The sequence below is a fragment of the Calliphora vicina genome, chromosome 3, assembly GCF_958450345.1.
Source record: "Calliphora vicina chromosome 3, idCalVici1.1, whole genome shotgun sequence".
NCBI lineage: Eukaryota > Metazoa > Arthropoda > Insecta > Diptera > Calliphoridae > Calliphora > Calliphora vicina.
In genome coordinates this window covers 86,403,513-86,419,086 of record NC_088782.1, presented here as the reverse complement: position 1 = coordinate 86,419,086, position 15,574 = coordinate 86,403,513, and positions in this window count along the sequence as shown.

Below are 15,574 nucleotides of genomic sequence, written 5' to 3'. Positions count from 1 at the left end.
TAATCGATTGAATTCCCTAGTTGTCACCCTGATTTGCTGATCGATCCTCGACAGGGCTCATTCGCCAAAATATGGACAAAAAATTGGTTTTCCTTGAAAATCAAAAAATTTAAATCGCAGGTACGGAATAACTGTAAAGGTAAGGTCAGACTACGCAAATTATTTGACACAAAATGTTTCATGTGTTTGATCAAAAATACACCATACAATCAATGGGTTGATTTTGTGGTCACACTGTACACATTTATTTGCCATATTTGTTTAATCAAACTACACAAAAATACTATCAAACACACAAAGGGGAAAATATATTTGTCTTGTGGTCACATTAATGGCAATATTTTTTCTAAATAATTATTAAATAAAGTTTCAAAAAAACTTTAATTCCTTTCATCAATAAAGAAGACATTTCTAGAAATTAAAATATTACTACATTTTTCGTTACAATTAAATGAATTGTGAAATTTCAGTACTTTTATTTAAACGTCAAATATTTTATGTTTCTAGTTTGAACAGAAAATTTTTTTCACGGCAAACAAGAAAACAGCTGAATTTGGTCAAACAAATTTATTTGCCGATAACAAAACTTTCTTGTAATGTGACCAATGTGTGACCACTAAACAGCAAATATTTTTATCCATTTTGTGTAATTTTTTATTTTATTTTTATTTTTTATCAAACAGCGTCAAATAACTGCCATTGCATCATGTGTTATCGCAAAAGTGGTGTTGATATATCTTAAATTAAAAATCGCTACATAATGAAAGCAAATTGTGGAAAAGAACTCAAGCTTGAACAATTTAATATTATAATTATTTAATGTTTATTAAATTATATCACTATCAACGTAATAAAATTAGTGCATATGTAGGTATAATTTTACTTAAAGACTGCAAAATATCCCTAATACATATAAGAAACAATTTTGGAATTTTATTGTATTTGTTTTGGCTTTGTTTGGATTTTGAACTAAAAATCGCTTTATTCAAACAAAACGAATATTACTATGATAAAATTAACAATAATCAAATAAGTGAACTGTGAAAAAGAAAAAAATATATTTTTCAAATGTTGAAACCAAAGTATATATAAGTAGTCCGACTCTTTGACCGCAGCTAACTCTATATTTGTGTTAGTAACAAAAATGTATACTTTTTACCAGCCACACAGAGCTTCATAGAAATGTTTTAAATTGTAATTTGTTTGAATTTTATATGATTTTCAATACGGAAAATTGAAACTCTGTTAAATAGTTAAAATTCTACCACAAACACAATAAAATTAATAAAAAAAATGTTTTTTTAGATTCTGCAAATTGGACGTGTATCAGAAATGAAAATGTACTAGAAGTGTAAAACAAAATTATAAAATTCTGCGTGTTAAAGAACTAAAAAGAAAATCATAATTGAAATGATTTTATTTTTTAAATATTATTAATCGAATATGAGTTTTTCCAAACTTTATTCATTCAGAATAGGAACATGTTCACAAATATTATTAAATTTTACGGAAATATTTACCTTTTTTACATAAATTTTTAATTAATTGCAATTCAATTGTATTATCTAAAGAATTAGAATAACAATTTTTGTATGATAACAAAATGAGAAAAGTAAAAAACACATATTCTTCTTCTGCAGTAAAAACAAATAAACAGATAATACTGTTTAACAATTAATTTCTAATTGCAATCAAATCATACTATTTATGTATGTTTAAACTACTTTCTTTGATTTTAAATTCAATCTGTACAAATACAATAAATATTCAATACATTTGAGCGGACTATGTGAAACGTATAAAAATATAAATCGCTTAAAAATACAAAAATCGCAACATAGACTTCAGTCTTCAATTAGTTTTTCTCCCAATATGTCATTCTAGGCTGCATGACTTTTATGTGAAGAAGAAGACTTCATTTATTGATGCATTTTTTTAGTGAAAATAGTTTAAATAACAAATGTTCAGGTAATATTGAATATGTATTTATGTTTAAAAAAAATAGTGAAATTGACTCTTTAATTTAGTACTAAAAATACTTAAATATTCTGTTTTTATTTTTCTGCCATGCTGAGCAAATAATTTCTGTTTTTGCTCTATTTGATCAAACAATTATTTGATGAAAATATTTGATATAGTGTGACCACACGGCGAATATATTTAATGATTCTTTTTCGCAGCAGTTTAGTCAAACAAAAAGTGAAAAATTAAATTCATTTTATGACAACAAAATTCAACAAAACTTTATTCAAATAATTGCTTTACAATTCGAAATAACTGCTTTAACCTTAAAAAGATATGCAAGATCAAATTATATCTTTTTAATATAATTTAATGTTCACATTAAGAAAATATTTGGTTTGCCGACAAATAATTTTGTTTGACTAAAATCATCTGTTTTGTTGTTTGCTCTAAATTTTATTTGTGGTCAGATTCAAGCAATGAAATATTTGACGAAAAACTTCAAATATTAGCTGTGTCTGACCGTACCTTAAGACGTATTGACATAATTTTTTCATATTTTTATTCCCTATTTTGATCTCAATAAATCCCAATGTGATTATCAAAAAATTCTGAAATTTCTTTAACAAAATTTTTAAAAATTTGAAAATCGAAATTTGAAACAGCCGTTAAAAAAATAATTTTGTTCGGCCATACCTGCGAATAGGTTAACGGTATCCTACGAAGACAAAAACTCATACACAAGTAAATATGGATATATTTTAAATAAAAATTAGCTTTTATTTTAATTTTTCTCGAAGTGGCCAGAAACACGTTAATGGTCTGGCGAATTTGTAATAAATTCAACATTTTTAACCAAATTTTGGTATTTATATCTCATTACAACGATAATTAACTACATATTTCTATTCTATTTCATTCAATTCAAAAGTATTAATTTAGTAGAAAATTTTTTCAAAAACTGAAAAATTTCGAATTTTGGCGATAATACATACAGGATAATGTAATTTTAATGTAATATTCATTAATATAAATAAATCTACATATTTCTAGAAAACAATGCAGAAAGTTAACGAGTTTCACCTATTTATTCCATATAAATAGTAAAATTTTGCATATATCTGAATTTTGACCTCGATGCACGTCCAGAAATGGTTGTCCGATTTGGCTCAAATTTTCAGAATTTAACTTTTAGGCCTAGTGCATAATATTCCACCCGGCACTCTTCAAAATTTTAACAAACATTTTTTTCCATACAACTGATCGGCACTCTAATATATATATGTGGAATTGATGTCACTTAATTTTATGATGATCGGTCATAATTAGTCATAGCTCCCATATAAGCCCCGAAAATCACTTTAACGAGCATCGCCATGAAATTAGGTCGTGTGATTTATGTCTATATGAAAGTTATTTCCCTTGAATTGTATGTTTATACTAGAGATGCCAAACGGGGAATTCCGAAGCCCGGGATTTTTTAATTTCAAACTCCAGGATTTTCCAAATCCCGTTTTTCATAAATAAAAAGTGGAAATTGTATATTATTGGGACTTTTTCATGATTTTGACATTCTACATGCCCGAATATCGCAAAGTGATGTTCAGCAAAGTTGTTAAGCTCAACCAACACCTGCCACAACCTAGTTAATAAAGGAAATCGGTATTATCGGTATATGAAAGTTATTTCCCTTGAATTGTATGGTTATACTAGAGATGACAAACGGGGAATTCCGAAGCCGGGGATTTTTTAATTTCAAATTCCAGGATTTTCCAAATCCCGTTTTTCATAAATAAAAAGTGGAAATTGTATATTTTTGGTACTTTTTCATGCAATTTGACATTCTACATGCCCGAATATCGCAAAGTGATGTTCAGCAAAGTTTTTAAGCTCAACCAACACCTGCAACAACCTAGTTAATAAAGGAAATCGGTATTTTCAAAATAGGTCTGGACGCACATCGAGGTCAAAGTTCAGATATATGCGAAATTTTACTATTTATATGGATTTTTCTGTTTTTATAAAAATTTTGCTACTAACTAAATACTTTTGCAATTGAATGCAAAAGAATCGAATTGTGTACGTAATTATCGTTGTAATGATAATTACAAAATTTGGTTAAAAAATTTTAAAGTTATTACAAATTCGCCAGACCATTAACGTGTCTCAGGCCACTTGAACAAGAAATTTAGGAAAAAATTAACATATTTCGAGAAAATTAAAATAAAAGCTAATTTTTATTTAAAATATGTCCGTATTTACTTGTGTATGAGCTTTTGTCTTTGTAGGATACCGGTAACCTATTCGCAGGTATGGCCAAAAAAAAAAATTTTAAAGGCCGTTTCGAATCTGCATTTTCAAATTTTTAAAAATTTTGTTCAAAAAATTTATATATATTATATATTGTAGTCCAGGTAATTTTAAATGTAGTCTGAAAGGTTTACTAAAATCGGAAAACTTTTGCCCTTAAATCGTGAAGGTAAAAGGTAAAATTTTTCAATATTTGGAATTTGTAATGAAAATATAGAGAAATGTTATATATTTTTTGGGCCGATGTTAATCACTGCACTGTTGTTGTAAATATTAGACCCCAATGTATATTTTCCTCAAGTTTCATTAAAATCGGCCCAAAAATATATAACATTTCGCTATATTTTCATTAGAAATTCCAAATATTGAAAAATTTTACCTTTGACCTTCACGATTTAAAGGTTAACGTTTTCCGATTATAGTAAAACTTTCAGACCATATTTAAAATTACCAGGACTATAACATTATGAATAGGTTTCACTTAAAATTTATAACAGTAAGGAAATTGAGCTCATTCGTCAAAATATTGACAAAAAATTAGTTTTTCTTGAAAATCGCATAAATATCAAAGTAAAATCCCAAAACTTAAAACTACTATCACAGTTGAAATCAATTAACATACTATACTAAAAATTACAATATTGCAATGGTGTAGTTAGCATTTATGTTGTCCTTGTCTTCTTTTCTATTTATTGCACTTGTTGTTCCTTGTTGTATTCGTAAGCTCTCTAAAGCAGTGTTACCGTTGGAAAATTTCAGAAAGTCGCACAAAAAGGGCATTTCTGAAAAAAAAATCGCACAAAAAGGGGATTTTGACATTAAAAAGGGGCATCACTTTTAAAAAGAAGGAAAATAAACAAAATAAAAATCGTTTAAATGTTGTATATGATTAATTTTCGGAATTGTGATATATTTAATTTTGATCATATTATTTACAAAATCTTAACAATTATTTTTTATATTATACATATACTTCGTAATAAGCGCATCACTTGGCACCAAGTTTCCAAATCTTCGTTCAACAAATTTTGTGCTGAAAGTATTGACTCATATGTGTCCACTTTTAGCATATTTTAGGCTACAACATAGTCAATAAAGAAAAGTGGTATTTTTGTGGTGGAAAAGTGGTATTTTTGTTTTTCATCTTACAAAACTCAATTCAAATCTGTACCCAAAGAAAAAATATAGTTGTACAAGTTCTATAACAATATTATGGTTACTGTAATTATGTATATGATTGCGGTAATCATAATATGTTTAAGTTACCATTCATATAATTGAGGCAATTATATATATGATTGTAGTAAATAAATATATATTTATGGCAATCATGTTCATGATGAATCATTATTCATAATATGTTGTACTCAGAGTACAACATATCATAATCCCATAATAACTCAATATTGTGAAGTAATACATCATAAAAGTGGTTGCCACAAAAATATACTTAATTACTACAATCATATATATAATTGCTACAATTATATGAATGGTAACTTAAAAATATTATGATTACCGCAATCATATACATAATTACAGTAACCATAATATTGTTAAAAAGCTTGTAAAAATTATGAAATGGTTATGGTAAACATGTACAACTAAATTTCTTCTCTGAGTATAGTATTAGATGGTTTTAATTTAGTTTTGTAAGATAACTAACGAAAAAAATAATGAAAAACGGATATTGCAGGGTCCCACTCAATGAAAACCAAAAATACCACTTTTCTTTATTGATTATGTTGTAGCCGGCGTTAAGCTTAACCACTTTACTGATCTAACATTTCCCGGTGGGTAGAACCCCCGCTGATCACTGATCCTACTATTTGTCGCATAGTGTAATTAATTTAAATTTGTGTTGAGCATCTTTTTGAAATTTCCTATTCTGTGCTGGGTATCTGGGTTATTTATTATACATATCATTGTATTCCGAAATCAATTCCAAAAAATTTATTTCCTTATTGGAATGAATTAACACTGAAAGCTCATTACTATTTATTACAATTCCTAAAATTATTTCTTTACAGAGTTTGTGATAAAAATTCCAATATATATTTTTAGTAGTTCTTTAACGTGTGAATCGTAGACTTGCCACCTTTTGAAATTTCCAAAACGGGATACCACTAAATGATCAGAGAACGATGGAAAAAACATGGAAAATTACCTAGTGTGGGTTATAGGACTTGCTGAGTACATTACAAATTGTGTGCTGAGTACATTACAAATTGTGTCAAAAAATTTCAGAAACACCTTCAAATTCAGAATTTATTCTGAAAAAACCGTTTACAGTGATGTTTTTCAACTTATCGATCTGTAACTCAGTCAGTTTTTGTTCAATTTTTATTTTTTAACGTGTTGGGAAAGAAATCTTATTACGCTTCAAAATGACATGCATTTATTGATACATTTGTAAGTTATAAGTATTGTTTTTGTTACGATCTTTTTTTATTTGAGTCGCTTTTCATTGCTTATTTTATTTATTAAAATCAACAATAACACATTAATTTTTAATTGTGTAAAATCTGGAGAACTATTACTGTGAAAGTCTTCGAACTTTATACAGGAGTAAATAGTTATTTTCGAATATCTGGAGAACTATAATTGTGGAAGTCTTAAAATTTTGCCCTAATATCACCCTTACTATTCTACATTTTTTTGGGTGAAAATGTTATTGTGTTAGTGGGCGTGGCATCTTTCATACAAAGTAAATAGTTAATTTCGAATATCTGGAGTACTAAATTGTAAAGTATTTAAACTTTGTATGAATCAAATTCTTGTCACTATACGGAGATTGGCTGAAAATGGGTGAGATTGAATTTTTTAAAGTAAATAGTTATTTTCAAATATCTGGAGTACTATAATTGTGAAATTCTTCAAACTTTATATGAATCAATTTCATATCACGACATGAAGTTTAACCAAATTGGGAAGAATCGGAACAAGGTTTAAGTCACCTACCACACAAAGGAAAATAAATATTTTCAGAACTATAATTGCGAGATTCCTCAAACTTTGTCCGACAGCTCACTTATCATTTTACATAGTTTGGCTGTAAAATGGTCGGGATTGGATTAGTGGGAGTGACACCTCCATACAAAGTATATAGTTAATTTCGAATATCTGGAGTACTGTAATGTAATGTATTTAAACTTTGTATGAATCAAATTCTTATCACTGTACAGAGTTTAGCTAAAATGGTCTAGATCGGAACAGTGGGTGTGAAACTTTCCATTCAAAGTACATAGTAAATTTTGAATATCTGGATAATTAAAATTGCGAGATTCTTCAAACTTTGCCTGAAAACTTATTTTTTATAATTTTACCTAATTTGTTTCACCTCATTAAAAAATATTGTTTATAAAATCTTTAAAATTTTTATATTTTACTACGTAGGAGTAACGAAGCGCATTGAGTTATTTAATAAATTTAACCTATTTCAGTCCATAATTTAAAATTTGTATTTTTAATCGCTTTTATCAGCTTTTTTATTATTATTTGATGTAATAAATTCAATTCCATTTCAATGGACCAACAACTCACCTTTAACTAAAGGTACAAGCATCCTAGAGTGAGTATCGTGCCATTTATTTTTCATGAAAGTTAAATAATGTTTACTAATGAGTTTATTGAAACTCATAGAAGTTAATGCACTAAGTACCTATGTATATTGTTAAATAGTGATATTCAGTTTTTAGAAAATACTATATTTCAGAAAATAAAGCATCCTTGTCTATCGGTATTTTCAATTTTTGATTTTTTTATATTTTTTGTGGTAATTAATGAAAAAGTTATGTTTTTTTTTAAACGGGACAAATGGCGTCCCGTTCAGAGTATCGCCGGGACACGGGACATTCGACTCTAAAACTGGTCTGTCCCGACGAAAACGGGACGGTTGGCAAGTCTAGTGAATCGCCCATAAAATCAATTTCTTCTATATTTATTTTTACAAAGTTTTTAAATATTTCTAATACAATATCTTTTGTTCTAGAAACGAGATATGTATATTATTTGCGATACTTTGAAAATTTAATTTGTTCATAGTTTTTAAGTATATATACTAAAAAATTTTTGTAATTGTGGACAATCCAAAAAGGGTAAAAAATCTGGAAAAGTGGCAGATTTAGTTCATTTTAGGAAAGGTTCACAAAAAGTTTCACTGTAGCTGGAAAAGGGTTAAAATGCGACTTTAGTCGCACAACGGTAATGCTGCTCTAAAGTATGTCTTTTGTTTTCTCTCCTCTCCTTATCCAGAATTTTAACATTTGTAAAATCAGCCGTGTGTCCCATCTCTATACAGTATTGTGCCAAAGCAGTGCTTTGTTTTTGTTTTCTTATATCTGTTTCATGTTACGTCACTCTTGTATGTAGGCTGCGTTTTGTCTATTAATAATGTTTGTATTGAAATAAAATAGTCATAGCTCCCATATAGGGTGGTAGGAACACAGATCGGGTGGATAAATACTAAAACGGGATACGCATTTTTTTGCATGTAAGGTGGTGCGCTCTAACCTGGCGTTTACACATGCTACCCAGCAGTTTGAAAAGTGCCAATTGGAAACCTTGCACTAGCTATATTACTACTTCTACAACTAACTAGTTCGATGTGGCTGCTAAAGTGGTAGTTAAATGGTTATCATTTGCACTACATTTCACCAGCATATTCAGTAATAAACAATAGTCAGATATTTGTCTTTAGTTTTTGAAAATAAATTCAAGAAAAATAAAATCTTCTAAAACATACCACATCGATGCCGTTTGTGTTTTCATTCTCAGTGATGATGTAGAAAATGCAAAAATAGAGAGTAAACTTACATGTTATTCTTAATAACAATTAGAGAGCAGTACAAATAAGAGCTCTGTGGTTTAGTGGTTAGAGCATTTGACTAGAAAACGAGAGGTTATGTGTTCAACCCCGCTCTCAGAAAATTTTATTTTTTCTTTTTTTCTCAAATGATGGAGTATTTTCACTATTGAATTTAATAGTGAAGTGTTATGCAGAGTGTGCCAATCGGCCACTTGCAATGACATCCCCGTGTTAAATTCATCAGTCAATAACGTTGCGAGTGGGTTGAAAATTCACTAGTAGTAGTTCTTAGTGGCCAACAAATTCGACGTAGCGGAACTAGTGCAATGAACTGCAGGGTAGTAACAGTGCAAGTATCTAAACACATTTATACGTTTGCACTAACACAATCACTATGCATGTGTAAATTTACACAATTGTGTTAGTGCAAATGCACAAATGCTTTTTTGTAAACATATATTATATAAAAATACAAGGCTTGACTCATTCACTCACTCACTGATGAGTCAGTGAATGAGTGAGTTTAAAAAAGCCCAATAAGTCGATCGTATGTATACTTTTGTAACGGTATGTATATACAAAAGTCATTTCCCCAAATTTATAACGATCGGTCCATAATTAGTCATAGTACCGATATGAGGCCAACTTCTGAAAATCGTTTTAACGAGATTTAATAATGAAATAAAATAGTCATAGCTCCCATATAGGGTGGTAGGATCACAGATCGGGTGGATAAATACTAAAATGGGATACACATTTTTTTTGCATGTAAGGTGGTACGCTCTAACCTGGCGTTTACACATACAAGTAACAGTGCAAGTATCTAAACCAGAGATTCGCAAAAATAAATTCTCTCACCAATACACTTACTCTAACCAACACATTAAATACTTTATTTTATTCAGTGAACCTACAACAGAGGTTCGCAAAAATAAATCCTCTCACCAATACACTTACTCTCACCAACACATTCAATTCTTTATTTTCCCATAGGATTTTTTTCCCGACTAATCCAAAGTCTGTATTCAGTTTCCACTTACATTTACACAGCGATGGCCTAGGCCGTCATATGGGTCCAACTCTACCGACAATGTAAGCGAAAGTCGGATGGGTCCAACTCCACCAGTGGGGAGCTCAAATGAGTACATGTTTCTATTTTCTGCACTTCTTATGGAATAAAAATAAAACTAATAAAGCAAATCCAATAACGTTTTCTGTCATTTATTTTATGTTTAATATGTAACAAAATGAATTACAATTCAAAACAAAACACATCCAGTTCTAAATAAAACAACAGACAAAACTAAAATAACTCGCATGTACTCAATTTTGCACCCCACAATAACTTTAGGGAAGAATTGCATTTTTTTAAAAAAATTTCAAAATCCTATATTACGTAAATAAAATTTTACACGCATTGGCATATTTTCTATAAATTTTTCATTAACTTTTTTTGGAATACTCTCTCTCTCTCGTGCTCAATCCGCTGTTAAAGCTCGTACAAATTGGTAGGAGTTAATCGTACAAATTGGTAGGAGTAATACAAATTTTATGTATTATAAAGTCAATTTACTTCGGTTTAAATCTAGTTATTATTTAGATATTTATATTAAATTGATATAAAAGTATACATTGTATTAGAATTAAACTTTTTTAACATTTTATCTGTAGGCTGAAATGAATTGCAACAAAATTTATTAACATTCATATAACTTACTATTCTTATAATTCCCTTTCTACGCAAATGTTGCTTGTTAGTAAAAGTAACGTATTAAGAACGGCCAATGCTGTCTTTAAAGTGAAATGTTCCACCTGCATCTCAATAATTGTAAACTTGTGGCCAAAAATCTAACAAATTTTGTTGGAATTCCACCTTTAAAGATCTGAGTCCAATTTATATATGCTAATTTTGACCATTGCAATTCATATTCCCCTGCAGATACTTTTGGATTGAAAAATAAAGTTAATGAATTTTGAACTTGTACACTTTAAAAAGAACTATATTTTCTGGTAACTGTTTAAGCATTTCTTTTAAAAGTTTTTTAAGTACAAAAAAACAAATTTCTTTTAAAATTTCTACATCATATTCCTCCATTTTTATATTTTGTAATTCCATTTCAAATTCTGTGCCAAAATCGATAGATTCCTGATTCCAAAGAATCCGTCGAACCAATAGCCAATTTTAATGAGCATATTAAGTTATCAAAGTTATCTAAAACATTTAAGATGAAAAAACTAATATTGTTGAAACTATTTGATCATGTATGCTACCTGCATCCATATTATCAGATTATAAATGATTAATTTTATTAACTATTGGGTTAATAAATATCAAAAATAGTCCAAGAAAATCAAATAATTTAAAAAATCGCCAAATAAATCGCCAACTAGTCTGTAAATCGCCATGTCGCCAATTGGAAATTTTGGTCGCCAAAGGCAATGAAAAATCGCCACGTTTGGCGAGAAATTTCAACATCTGACAGCCCTGCTACCAATTTGTACGAGCTTTAACAGCGGATTGAGCACGAGAAAGAGAGTATTCCAAAAAAAGTTAATGAAAAATTTATAGAAAATATGCCAATGCGTGTAAAATTGTATTTACGTAATAAAGGATTTTGAAATTTTTTTTAAAAAATGCAATTCTTCCCTAAAGTTATTGTGGGGTGCAAAATTGAGTACATGCGAGTTATTTTAGTTTTGTCTGTTTTTTTATTTAGAACTGGATGTTTATTGTTTTGAATTGTAATTCATTTTGTTACATATTAAACATAAAATAAATGACAGAAAAAATTTTTGGATTTGCTTTATTAGTTTTATTTTTATTCCATAAGAAGTGCAGAAAATAGAAACATGTACTCATTTGAGCTCCCCACTGTATATTGTAAGCGAAGGTCGGATGGGTCCAACTCCACTGACTTTTTTTAATCGTCTTAAATTTCTTTTACTGAAATCTTTTAATATAAAAAACACACAACAACACTTACTATTTTTAATTTGTACTTATTTATTTTATTTAATTAATTAATTATTTTTAATGCCACAATCACGGTTAAACCACTTGTACTTTCAAAAACACTTTACAATATGAAATTTTACTTTGAAAGAATAGAAAAAAAACAAAGAAACAACAAAAAATAAATAACGGGACAACGGCTGAACCAAAACAAACAATAAAACTATATTAACAATAGATATACTCCAATTTTATTTTATGTTTTCCTATTGACATAATAGTATACATTTGGATGTGTTTTAAATTGTAATAACCTGCGGACTGCTGGGTTATTCAGTGCACCTACAAACACACAAATACAAAAATTGAAAAAATAAAGAAAAAGTCATACACCAGTGCTCATGCGTATTCCTAGTTGTCTCGTTGAGTGGACAACGACTACTAAAATGTAAGAGCATAAGCAAGGCGAATTCATACAAGGTGGTGTCAGTTCTACAAAAACAACAATTGGTCTTAACAAATGTCAAAAAACCAAAATGGAAAATTAAACAAATAAGTATTTAAACTTTATATAGTGTAGATAATTGAATAGTGAGGGCTTTACTTATTTATGTAAACAATAAATATTTTGTTAATAAGATTAAAATATGTAGATATTTAAATATAAAAACAAGCTTTGACAATTGTTAGAACCAAAAAGCGAAAAAAAAGTTATCAGCTGTTTGACTGACTCCACCTTGTATAAATTCGCCTTGAGCATAAGAATACGTGTGATTCAGCGTTGCCACTGAACAAATCTTATTCCTACCAAATTTTTGTCAAAAAACTACCAAAATCGTTTTAAACCTACCATTTTTTTAAAATCATATACATATGTCAAGAATAAAAAATAAGTTTTGATTTTATTAGACATACTTTCTGCCAGTTCTGCTGCTCTTATACCATTTACGTCATAAAAACGTGATATAAAATACAATTTTAAACTGTCCCATTGTTCTATAATTCTTGCAATAACACCTTCTAAAGATAACCATCTTGTTTGGTAAACACCTAATATTTTATGAGATTTTACAGAACAGTATTCCTGAAATTCTTTAAGCTCGTTAATTCTTTTGGGACTATGAGAGAAAAAAGTATATATATTACCACAAAGAAGCTCAATATTTGGCTAAATATATGCATAACTGAAGCAGAGTTGGAGTGAGTGACATGTGCACTTAATGTAAAACAAGTCAGTTTCATTAGTAAGTAACGTCACCAGTCATAACGTTAGCACCGTCTGTTACCAATCCGATCAAGTTTTTTAAAGGAACGTTATGTGTAGGGTTTTTATCCAGGTACAAATTTCCCGGGAATTTTGCCAATTTTTCACTACCCGATTCCCGGGATTTTTAGTCGGAAATCCGGGAATTAAAAACTGACGAAAATACATTGAAAACAACTAAGAACTCCATTTTTTTCGCCAACAAACAGTGAAAAGTTTTTTTTTACAGTTTTTTGCTTATATCTCGGCAATAATAGATCGCTTACTATTATTATTTATTTGTGGTTTTTCGTATGAAAATTTAAAAAGTGAATTCATTATTTATAGAATTTATTTCTTATTGAATCATTCTAATTTCTTTAAATTTCTTCTTCAAATCCATAACAAAATAGCTTCTCAAATTTATTAATTGATTAAATTTTTCTTCAATTCAAATCTAGTACAAAAAGGCTTAAGAAATTTTTTTTCAATTAATATTGTAAATGATTTGATTTAACAAAAATTTAATCATTCAAAGTTTGAATAAATTCTGTTATTAATTAACTTTAAATTTAATTCAGTTTAAACAAAGGCTTTGGAATGAATCTAAAAAATTAAATATTAGGAATGGATTTATGGAATAAAAGGCTGACATTTTTCAATTTAATAATTATAACGCTAAGTTTTTATATGAAATTTGGCTATAATATTCCTAATTTACAGTATCATTATATATTTCGGGTACCCGGGAATGTAGAAAAAAATTTCCCGATTCCAGGGAATCAAAAAAGGTTGGGAAATTAAAAACCCTAGTTATGTGCCGAAAAGAAATCTGTTATAAGTTGGAAAATTGAAACTGCATCTGCCTTAGTGATCTCTAATAATGCGATAAATCTATCTTGTAAATAAATACACAGAGAAAACAGATTCGTGATAGCAACCGAATTTGTTGCCAATCGAATGATACTATCTTAGTGACCGAATTTTACAGTTGTGGCTACCATATTTTGGAAGGGGTAACTAAAGTTTGGTTGCCTCAACTGAAATTCTTCTTTATCAACTGACTTTTTGTTGTTAGAACTGAAAAATTCTATGTGTGCAACCGAATCATTCGATTGGAAACAAATTCGGTTGCTATCACGAATCTGTTTTCTCTTTTTGATCCAACCTACCAAAAATCAATTTAAACTACCTTCCTACCAAACGAAAAAATCCTACCAAATTTGGTAGGAAAAGCCCAAAACGGCAACGCTGGTGTGATTTGATCAGTGGTACGCAAAAAGAGGCATTTAATTTGTGTGCTCTTTTGGGTAAAAAATAAAACTGAATGAATTGTGAGTATTTTTACGCTCTATTACGCTCTTTTGTTCACATTCGGGTTGTTTGACGAAAATCATCGTAACCTCAACAATATGAACGCCTACCATGGGATTTGATTCTGCAGAATTGTGCTATGGGCTGCCAGGCTTCCCAGATTTTCTTCGAGACTTATCCCCAATTTAAAAATTTTCATCCCCGAAATTCCCCAAAAAGCAGTTTGTGATACCCCAAAAATCCCCAGTAAAAATAATAGTTTAATTTTGCATATATATTTATATGTACTTTATTTGTACTACAATATTTTCACAGTGACCAATAATATAAGTTAAATATGATTTATAAAATCAAAAACTTCAGATTCTAGTTGGAATTTTCCTCCATTGTGATTAATATATATTTCTTGAACCAGTGTGATTTACTACAAAAATCAAAGGTTGATTTTTAATTTCTTCTTCAAAATCGTATCTCAAATCCATTGAATCTAAACTTAGTTATGATGAATCGAACTCCATTGTTTCAGTCATTTTCGCTTCATCTTTTAAACCCGCAATTATTGATAGCTTTTAAATTCTTGCTGCTAGCGAAATGAGGCATGGCTGTCGTAAATGCTACGAGGCATAGATGTCATAAATGTCAAATTGTGACGTCTAAACAAAAGCCAAGTTTTCTGTTTTTCAAGACTTTTTTTGATATTCTGCTTTGAGCTGTTTTCTGATTGGCTGTTGATACGATTAGATGCCAAAAATTGGCAAACATGGTTAACAAAAAAAAAGGCATCGTATAAATGCAAGGGGATTTTCGTAGGGGTTTTAAAAGAAAAACAAAAAAAAGACATGACTTTAAATCAAAGTGTAAATGTCACCTTAGTTCTTCATTGCACATTAAATCGTGTATACATAAATTATATAGAACAATTCCGTAAATACGAAAAGTAAAACGTAAAAATAAAAATACAATATTGCCCCAACTGTTCCCCATC